We start from the raw sequence: 9,886 nt of genomic DNA, 5'->3' as shown, positions 1-9,886 counted from the left end.
GATTTACACTAACAATTTTAGTGAGGTATAGAAATATTACTACTATTTAACTCTATTTCTTCCCCTCCTTCCCTCTTGTGCTATTATTATTAATTTACATATTACATTTGTATATGTTACAAACTCAACAATACACTGTTATAGTTATTATTTTATATAATTTTATATCTTTTAAAGAAGGTGGAAATGGACATCCACATGCAAAAAGATGAATGTAGACACAGACCTTACACCTTCCACAAAAATTAACTCAAAATGGATCATAAACCTAAATGTAAAATGCAAAACTATAAAACTCCTAGAAGATGACATAGGAGAAAACGTAGGTAACTGGTTATGGTGATGCCTCTTAAAATACACCAAAGGCACAACCCATGAAAGAAATAATTGATAAGCTAGAATTCATTAAAATTACAAAGCTCTGCTCTGTGAAAGATAGTGTTAAGAGAATGAGAAGACAAGTCATGGAAAGGGAGAAATCATTCGCCAAAGACACATTTGATAAAGGACTGTTATCCAAAACATACAAAGAACTCTTAAAACTCAATAATAAGAAAACAAACAATCTAATTAAAAAATGGGCTAAAGACTTTAACAGACACCTCACCAAAGAAGATATATAGATTGCAAATAAGCATACGAAAAGATACTCCACATTGTATGTCATCAGGGAAATACAAATTAAAACAATAACAAGACACCACTACACAACCATTAGAATGATGTAAATCCAGAACGCCAACACCACCAAATGTTGGCAAGGATGTGGAGCAACAGGAACTCTCATATGTTGCTGTTGGGAATGCAAAATGGTACAGCCACTTCGGAAGACAGTTTGGCAGTTTGTTAAGAAACTAGACATAGTCTTACCATATGATCCAGCAATGGCACTCCTTGGTATTTACCCCCAAAAGTTGAAAACTTATATTCACACAAAAACCTGCACGTGGGTGTTTATAGCAGCTTTATTCAGAATTGCCAAAACTTGGAAGCAACCAATATGTCCTTCAGTCAGTGAGTGGATAAATAAAATGTGCTCAGACAATGGAATATTATTCAGTGCTAAAAAAGAAATGAGCAGGGCTGGCCCAGTGGCATAGTGGTTAAGTTTGCGCACTCTGTTTCATCAGTCTGGGTTTCACTGGTTTGGATCCCAGGCATGGACCTACATACCATACATACCATTTATCAAGCCATGCTGTGGCAGGCATCCCACATATAAAGTAGAGGAAGATGGGCACAAATGTTAGCTCAGGCCAATCTTCCTAAAAAAAAAAAAAAGAAATGAGCTATCAAGACATGAAGGAAATTTGAATGCATATTACAAAGTGAAAGAAGCCAATCTGAAAAGGCTATCTACTATATGATTGCAACAAAATGACATTCTGGAAATGCAAAACTATGGAGATAGTAAAAAGATCAGTGGTTGCCAGGGATTGAAGAGGCATGGGGAGATAAATAGGCAGAGTGTAGAAATACTGTAAAAATACTCTGTATGATATTTAAGTGATAGACATATGTCATTATACATCTGTCCAAAGCCAGAGAATGTACAACACCAAAAATGAACCCTAGGTAAATTATGATCTTGGCTGATTGTGATGTGTCAATGTGGGTTCGTCTTTGGTTAAAAAATGTACCGTACTGGTTGGTGATCTTGATAATGGGGAGGCTACACATGTGTGTGTGGGTGTGAGGGGGCAGTATATGGGAAATCCCTGTACCTCTCTCTCAATTTTGTTGTAAACCTTAGACTGCTCTAAAAAATAAAGTCTTTTAAAAGAGGAGATGAAGGAAGAAAGGAGAACAAGTATGTATGTATAGAGTTTGTTATGTTAACTTTCTTATTTACCATTTTTGGTTCTCTTTATTTGTTCCTGTGGATTCAAATTACCATCTGGTGTCATTTCCTTACTCCAATACAGCTTTGCACCAATGCACTTTCTTTGTTCTGTTATTGTCAAATATATTACATTTCTATATGTTATGGGTCCAGTAATATAATTTTTTATATATATGTATATAATTTTATATATATAGTTTATATGATTACTTTAAAATCAGTTAAGAGAAGAAAGGAGAAGAAATATGCATTTACACTGCACTTTATGATCACATAAATACTTTTGCTTTTTGTTTTTCACATGGATTTGAATTACTATCTGGGCTCACTTGCTGTCATCCTGAAAAACTTCCTTCACTATTTCTGGTTAGGCAGGTCTCCTAACAACAAATTTTTTCAGTTTTTGTTTATCTGTGAGTGTCTTTATTTTGCCTTCTATTTTGAAAAATGGTTTTGCTGGATATAACATTCTTAGTTGAGTTTTTTCTTTCAGCACTTAGAATATGCCGTCCCACTGCTTCCTGGTCTGTGTTGTTTCTGCTGAGAGGTCAGCTGTTTATCCTATTGGGGTTCCCTTTTACCAAATGAGACTTTTTCTTTTGCTGCTCACAAAACTTTCTTTTCTTCTTTGTCTTTCAGCATTTTTACTATTATATTTTAAAATGTGGATCTCTTGTGTTTATTGTATTTGGAGTTCTTTGAGCTTCTTTGATGTGTAGATTGATGTTTCTGTCAACTTTGGAAAATTTTCAGTCATTATTTTTTGAGTTTCTTTCCTGCTCCTTTCTCTCCTGTCCTTCTGATTCTCCCATTAAACATATGTTGGTGTGCTTAATTGTGTCCCACATTTCTCTGAGGCTCTGTTCTTTTTGCTTCATTTTCTTTTTTCTCTGTTCTTTGGATTGTGTGATCTTTATCGATCTATCTTCAAATCTGCTGATTCTAACTTCTGCCAGTTCAAATATACTCCTGAGCCCCTCTAGGGAATTTGTCACTTCAGTTATTGTTTTTTCAACTTCAGAATTTCCATTTGGTTATTTTCAATAATTTCTATCTCTTTGATAGTCTCCTTGATGAAACATTGTCTTATCTCCTTTTACTTCTTTAGGCAAGGCTTCCTATTGTTCCTTAAATGTATTTATAACAGATACTTTAAAGGCTTTATCTGTTAAATCCAACATCTGGGTACTCTCATAGGCAGTTTCTATGCCTGTTTTTCCCCTTGTATAGGTCATACTTTCTAGTGTTTACTGTTAGACTCCATTAATTGCTGGTTGACTGCTTTATTGTTTTCAGCAATGTCCTGGGGGCATAAATTGCTCCCTTGTCTGACCCTATTACATTCAAGATCCTTTGCAGAAGTAGTTTTTGAGACCAGTCTTTGAGGTTTTTTCTAAAACCTAGGCATTCAGAACTGTTGTTTTCTCTGGTAAACTACCTGACCAAGGTTTAGCTTCTTGCTTTCATGGAGCTACCAGCTGTCTCTTAATTGCTTATCATCAAATTCTTCATTGTTTTCAAGAGCACCTATGGACTTGAATTCCCCAACTCTTCAAATAAAGTCAGTGCCTTTGGACAGTACTTTGGAGCTCTCTTTTCTTATGGACTGCCTGCCTCTTGGGCAAAATCTCTGAGTCACTCCTCCAGAGCTGGGGCAGGCACAGGGGCCCAATTTTATCAGAGTGACACCCTGCATTTATGAGTTGGGCATGAGGGGGGATTGATATCTTCCAGTGAGGTTAATGGAGGTCCCTGCCATCCCTAGGCTAGAGCTTGCATATATGTGTGGGAACTGGCCGGAGGAAGGGAGGCTCTATTCTTTTAGCCACACTAGCTAGAAATTTAGTCTTTGCAACCCGGAGCTAGGAAGATGAGAAATACTAGTGGGGCTGCCCCTCCTGGGGAGATATCCAGGAGCTGAGGGTAGGGACAGCTCGATCTTCTTGGCCATACCCACCTGGATTGGAACTTCCATTGTGAGGAGCTGGGGGTGTGGAGGGAGAGAGGGAATAGATCATGACTTAAGTGCCACAGATTTGCTTTCTTTCAGAGATTTAGTAGATTTTCTTGAGTAAGTGTTTCTTTATTTGCTGCATGCACTTAGGCCAATTTCCAAAGAGTTTAAATGGTTGTTTGTTTTATAATTTTTACAAGATATGATGATTTTGCTGGGGAGTGGGTCCATGGAGCAAATTCTTCCTCCATTCCAGAAATGGAACTCCCAATAGTCATTACATTTTTGAAGCATATTTAATCACATGGAAAATGGTCATGACATAACAGCTGATACAAGTACAATTTAAAAATATTTTCAGTATAGTCTTGATTTTGTGCATCATGTATGAGAGTTTTGAATACATATATTTTATGTATTAAAAGAGAAAAAAACTGGAAGAAAATAAGCAAAACCTTAACAAGTGATCTTTTATTTATTTTACAAATTTTGTTTAATGAATATGTATATTATTAATATAATCAAAAATAAAATTAAACTAAAACACAATATCTTAGTAGTTTTAGCTCAAGCATGCGTTCCACTGATATATCTTCCCAGCTGACTATAGCAGTACTGGAGGAACAGCAATATTGTAGAAAATTTTGCACCAATTCATTATACCAATAAGTACCAATACATTACAATTACGAGCCATTGATATATTTGCATGAATCAAATGACAGAGACTGAAATTTGGTCTACTTTGGGCAGTAGGGAAATATAATTATATTTTACACCCTTTCCACATATGACTTTCTCAGTCTCTTGCCTGTGATGATGGTGGTAATGATGATGACGATGATGAGAATGATAGGCAACTCTGACCACATACAACGTGCCAGACCCTTTTTCTTTATGATTCGGTATATTCACAATCTTATGAGGTAGATATTGCTATTATCTTCATTTCATATTTGAGGATACTGAGGCATAGACAGGCTAAGTAACTTGTCTGTTTCAATTCGGATCGTGAATAGAGAAAAGTAACAGAGAACTTGATTAACATGGGCTTAAACATTTAGAGGAGTTTTTTAAATTTATTTTTTGCTTGTTAACAGAAATCAAGAAACTTTTATGTTCTCTTCCATTCTTAGCGTGCGGCATTTGGCCTCAGAGTTGCGGGATCTTTCTGGATGTCTGTCTAGACATTGTGTCTTGAAAGAAAGAAGAGTAGAAGATGGAAAGTAAATGGTTGAAGGGGCTATAAGCCAAGTTTATCCCTTTAAAAAACCTTTCCCAGCATATCTTCCTTGGAAATTCCATTTCCTTCTCATTGGCCAGAACTGGTTCCATGACCACTCTCATTTTCAAAAGAGCTTGAAAGAAATATTTTACCTCTGGAGGCTCTATTGTTGAAAAAGACAAGGGAAAGACTATGAATGTCTTTTGGGTCATCAATCCATTATGCGATACAGGCTGTGGTCATATAGCTAGTAAATGATGCAGGTCAATTCTTTTAACTCTCTAATAATCTGCCTGCAGATATTCAAAGATTCTATTTAGAGTACACTCATAATTTAGTGTAACATTTTGCCATTAGTATGACTCTTAGATTTGTAGCCATAGAGCCAGACAGTGGATTGAGAGGAATTCATGATCTAAAAGATGACATTAAGAAGGCTGGAGAGCTTTGTCTGAGAAATTTCTAAAGAGAATGCAGACTCAATCATGGAATAAAGGGATTAGTTTAATTCAGCCAGGGTTAACAAGGGGAAGGTGGAGGATGGTTTGTAGAATTCCATCTACCGAAGTCAAACTATAACCAGGAAAAAAAAATAAAGGTAAAACAAACCCAGGGAACAAATATTATAAAACCAAACCCATCTGAAGGATGTAGACTTAGAATTCTTTCTTGTCACAGCTCTTCCCTCTGCAAACCTGTATCCTCAGGGCTGTGTCCCTGCCTGGGGTCTCTGATTGATAAGCAACCGTCTCAGGGGCTCATGGTCGGCACAGCCACCTCAACTTGCCTAGGATGTTAGAACTCCGCTTCTGTTCAGCCAAGTGTCCTCCCAACCATATGGAGTTTTAGAATTAACTTTGGATGTAATAAAATTAACCAAGCCACAAATAATACTTTTGTGTAAAGTATAGGAATAAGTAATCATTAGAGTAATCTATTGTATTTATTATTTAAAATGTAACGCTTAAGAGAATCTGACAGGGGCTGGCCCTGTGGCCAAGTGGCTAAGTTTATGTGCTCCACTTTGGCAGCTCAGGGTTTCACTGGTTCAAATCCTGGACACGGACCTAGGACCACTCATCAAGCCACACTGAGGCTGCATCCTACATAGTGCAACTAGAACATATACAACCATGTACCATGGAGCTTTGGAGAGAAGAAGAAGGAAAAATAAAAAAAGATTGGCAACAGATGTTAGCTCTTAAAAAAAAAAAAAGAGGATCTGACAGATTACCCATATACTTTGAGCTTTACCTGCATTATTGACTTCAGACTTAAATTTTAAATTGATAGGCATAAGATTTGGATAATTTCACAAACAGTTCTTAAATTTTTAGGATAACTTGAGATTCACTATATATATAGATGCATTAAATTTATTAGCTTATGGAATTGTTTTGCTGTTAAGGATTATTTAGTTTACCCTGTCAAGCATTTGAAGTTCTAAAAGAAAATGTTAAATATGTGAAATTTGCAAATGTAGTTAAAATATTTAATGAAGTGAATAAATAATTTGAGGAATTAACTAAGTTTGTAAATGGGAATGATTATTAAAAAGAGTTTAGCCTGGTCAGCTTGAGTTAATTAACTATTAAAAGAATAAGTGAAAATGATTCATATTTTATTAGAATTATAAATAGAACAACATGAATTGTAAATTGCACTTAAAGAAATGTTTGTAAGCGTAAGGAAATTAGGTTTTAAATTTTGTAATGTTAAGAAGTAAACATTAATTTAGAACCAAAGTAACTGTAAATAGTTCCTTCTCTGCACAAAGGCCCCTCTTGAACCTTCAAAGGCTGCACACTGACACATTTTCATTCTGGATGAATAGAGGCTTTATGTAGCATTTCACTGTTTATGCAGCCCATAGCACTTGTCTAGACAAGGACAATAAGCTGGTTAATGCCAAATATGAAGGCAGCAGTTTCCAAGAACTCAGGGTGTACTCCAGTTATTGGGAGGGATCTTTTTCTGAGACCCCACCACTCCATCCCTTGCATAACATTCTACTTAAGACCATTCTTTCCTACCTATAAAGAGAAATCTGGCCTTGGATTAAGGCAAACAAAGGATGTCCCAGTCAGCAGGGTTTGTTCCTCTGACAATGGAGCTGAACTTGCACTGCTCAGAGGATTCCTGACCACACGGCTTTGGGCCCGTGCTCTCATGGTGAGAGGCTCCAAGACCCTCTAGAAAAGGGAGTTCTATATTTTCTGTTGAACAAATGATTTTAGGTTGTATCAACGTCCTACCCTGTCCAACAGAACTTCAGTTTATTTATCTTGGCTACGTCAAAATTGCTGGACTGAGAATTCATCTGCTGAAGTACCATTCAGTTCACTCTCCTCTGGAAAGGGTTTCCCTTTCCATGTGTCTAAATTGATTATCAGTAGAATGATGTCCTATTTTGTCAGGAGGAAGGGAGGGCTTCCTTGTTTGTTTTTATTGACATCTCCCTTACCTGGGGCTGCTGGAGAAGGCATTTGCTAACAGGTTTTCATAAATTTGAGGTTTGTTGGTAGGAGTATCCTTCGGAGTAGGCAGCAGTGGCTCCATCTTTGACAATGAATTGCCTCTTTCTCAGTGACAATCTGCTTCCCAAAGAGTTAAGAGTCTAATGCACTCCTTCCTAAAATCTCTGTTACTTCAGCAAAGCTTCCTTTGTCAGCTGGCTTTATTTTAATTTTAGAAATTTTGTCTGACACTTTCAGGAGTAACCTCAGTTCCAAAGCCCTATTGTGTGAGAGAAACAGAAGTCACAACAAAATGGCTTCCCTGATAGCCAGGCAGACACACAGGGAATGTGTCACTCAGCCCTTTGTCTTCCAGAGGAGACTTCTAACCACAGGGAGTCCTCAGAGTGACAGGGAGAGGGGACTGGTTTCCAGCCACATCCCTGGTCGAAGGCCTCAGTCCCATGGCCTATAACCCTGGTGTGCCTTCCACGTGGCCACAGGTATAGCCTATCTTGGGCGTGTGCCTGTGCTCTCTCTGCTCTGTCATGTTCCTTGCCTCCTGAGTCTGGCATCCAGCCTGGGCTGTCATCGCTTTCTCTAGCTGGGGCAGCAGATCCAAGTGTGGAGGAGGGTGTGGCTGAGGCCCTGCCACCGTCTGGCCTTGGCATGGTCCTGGAACACAGTGCTGTTCACACTTGAATGTGCTAGATTCAGATTCCGCAGGTCTTGCTGCTGGGGGAGGGGGAGGCTCGGGAAGCAGAGAGCCTGCATTTCTAAGCCCCCAGGGCATGCTGTTGCTGCAGTTCTGGGACCACAATTTGAATATCAAGAATTGAAAAGACATTTTAGGTGATTTCTCTTTCTTTCTTTCTTTCTGTCTGTCTTTCTTTTCTTTCTTTCTTTCTCTTTTCTTTCTTTCCTTCTTTCTTTCTTTCTCTCTCCCTCCCTCTCTCTCTTCCTCCCCTCTTCTCTCCCTCCCTCCCTCCCTCCCTTCCTTCCTTCCTTCTGTCTTGTTAGTAAGAATCCTGTGACTACTTAAGGTTATGTGATTTCTGTTTCTCCTCCAAACGTGAGTTATACTTCAAAATGTCCCCTTTTACATCTATATCGGGATTCAGGAAAAAAGACGTGTGGTAGTAGTGGGGGCGGTGTGCTGCAAACTCATTTTTTCATTCAAATGGCATCCTTTGAGAATGTCCTTCAATTCCAAAACCTCCGCCAAATTCACTGTGGATATTTGTTTATAGGGTGTCAAATGTGTCTCTGAAGATATATTTTTATTTTTTTTGAGGAAGACTAAGCATGAGCTAACATTCGTGCCCACCTTCCTCTATTTTATATGTGGGACGCCTACCACAGCATGGCTCGCCAAGTGGTGCCATGTCCGCACCTGGGATCTGAACCAGTGATCCCTGGGCTGTAGAAGTGGAATGTGCACACTTAACCGCTGCACCACCAGGCCGGCCCCTGAAGATCTTTTCTTTATATCACTTGTCTTTACTTCCTTTTGAAAAACAGGGCTTAGCATTTTTTTAATTCATTCTTTAAAAAAAATAATTTTCCTACTAAATTGTGGTGACATTACTGCTGTGGGATCTCAGAATCCTCATCAGTAGTTGTCCTTTATAATAAAACTTATGTTCGAAATAACTTGTCTATTATGCTGGGATGGGGAAAAATTGTTTTCCATAATTAATAAAAACAACAAAATCAAAAGGATATTAAGTTTCTGGTCCTTAATTTTGGAACCAAAAACACTGCAGTAATTATTTGGTATGGCGTGGGCTCTGTACATTCTACTGGCTTATCTGTTCTTTCCTACTATTTTTTTAAACTCTTGTAGCAGCAGCTCGTCTTGTACACTTACCAAAGGCCCTGCGCTTCCTCCCTGTGTTGTCATGTCAGATGTGGTCAATGATATCCTGTTTCTGCAGGAACAAGTTCAACTTCCTTCATACTGCAGAAGCAGAGGCTGCCTCTGAAAATTAATAAATTCCATACAGAAAAGTATTCTAAAAATTATCATTAGAATTTAACTTTACAAGAGAGGAAGCCCTAGATAGCTAATCATTGTTGATGTCACTCCATGTTCACTTCCAATTTTGCAATCTTTGCCAAGAAAGCTGTAAGCAGATCAAGAAGATGCTGGTAATGTTGGGGCTGGTGCCTCAGTTTACCCTACAGCTGCTGTTTAGCCACAGGGAGCACCTTAGGCTGACTGCTATTAATTTCAAGGATGAGCAGGATGCTTGCTTGGGATTCAGTGGTCAGTAAAGGCAGTGGGACGGGCCTGAACCCTCATAGGAACTCATATTCACCAAAGTGAAATAGGAGGTCGAAAATGCCCACGGCACTTTGTTACACACTGTCAGAATTCTCTCCGAAAAAGACCCATTTGTCATGCT

The sequence above is a fragment of the Equus asinus genome, chromosome 12 (assembly GCF_041296235.1).
Source record: "Equus asinus isolate D_3611 breed Donkey chromosome 12, EquAss-T2T_v2, whole genome shotgun sequence".
Taxonomy (NCBI): Eukaryota; Metazoa; Chordata; class Mammalia; order Perissodactyla; family Equidae; genus Equus; species Equus asinus.
Note: the sequence above shows the minus strand (reverse complement) of the source record.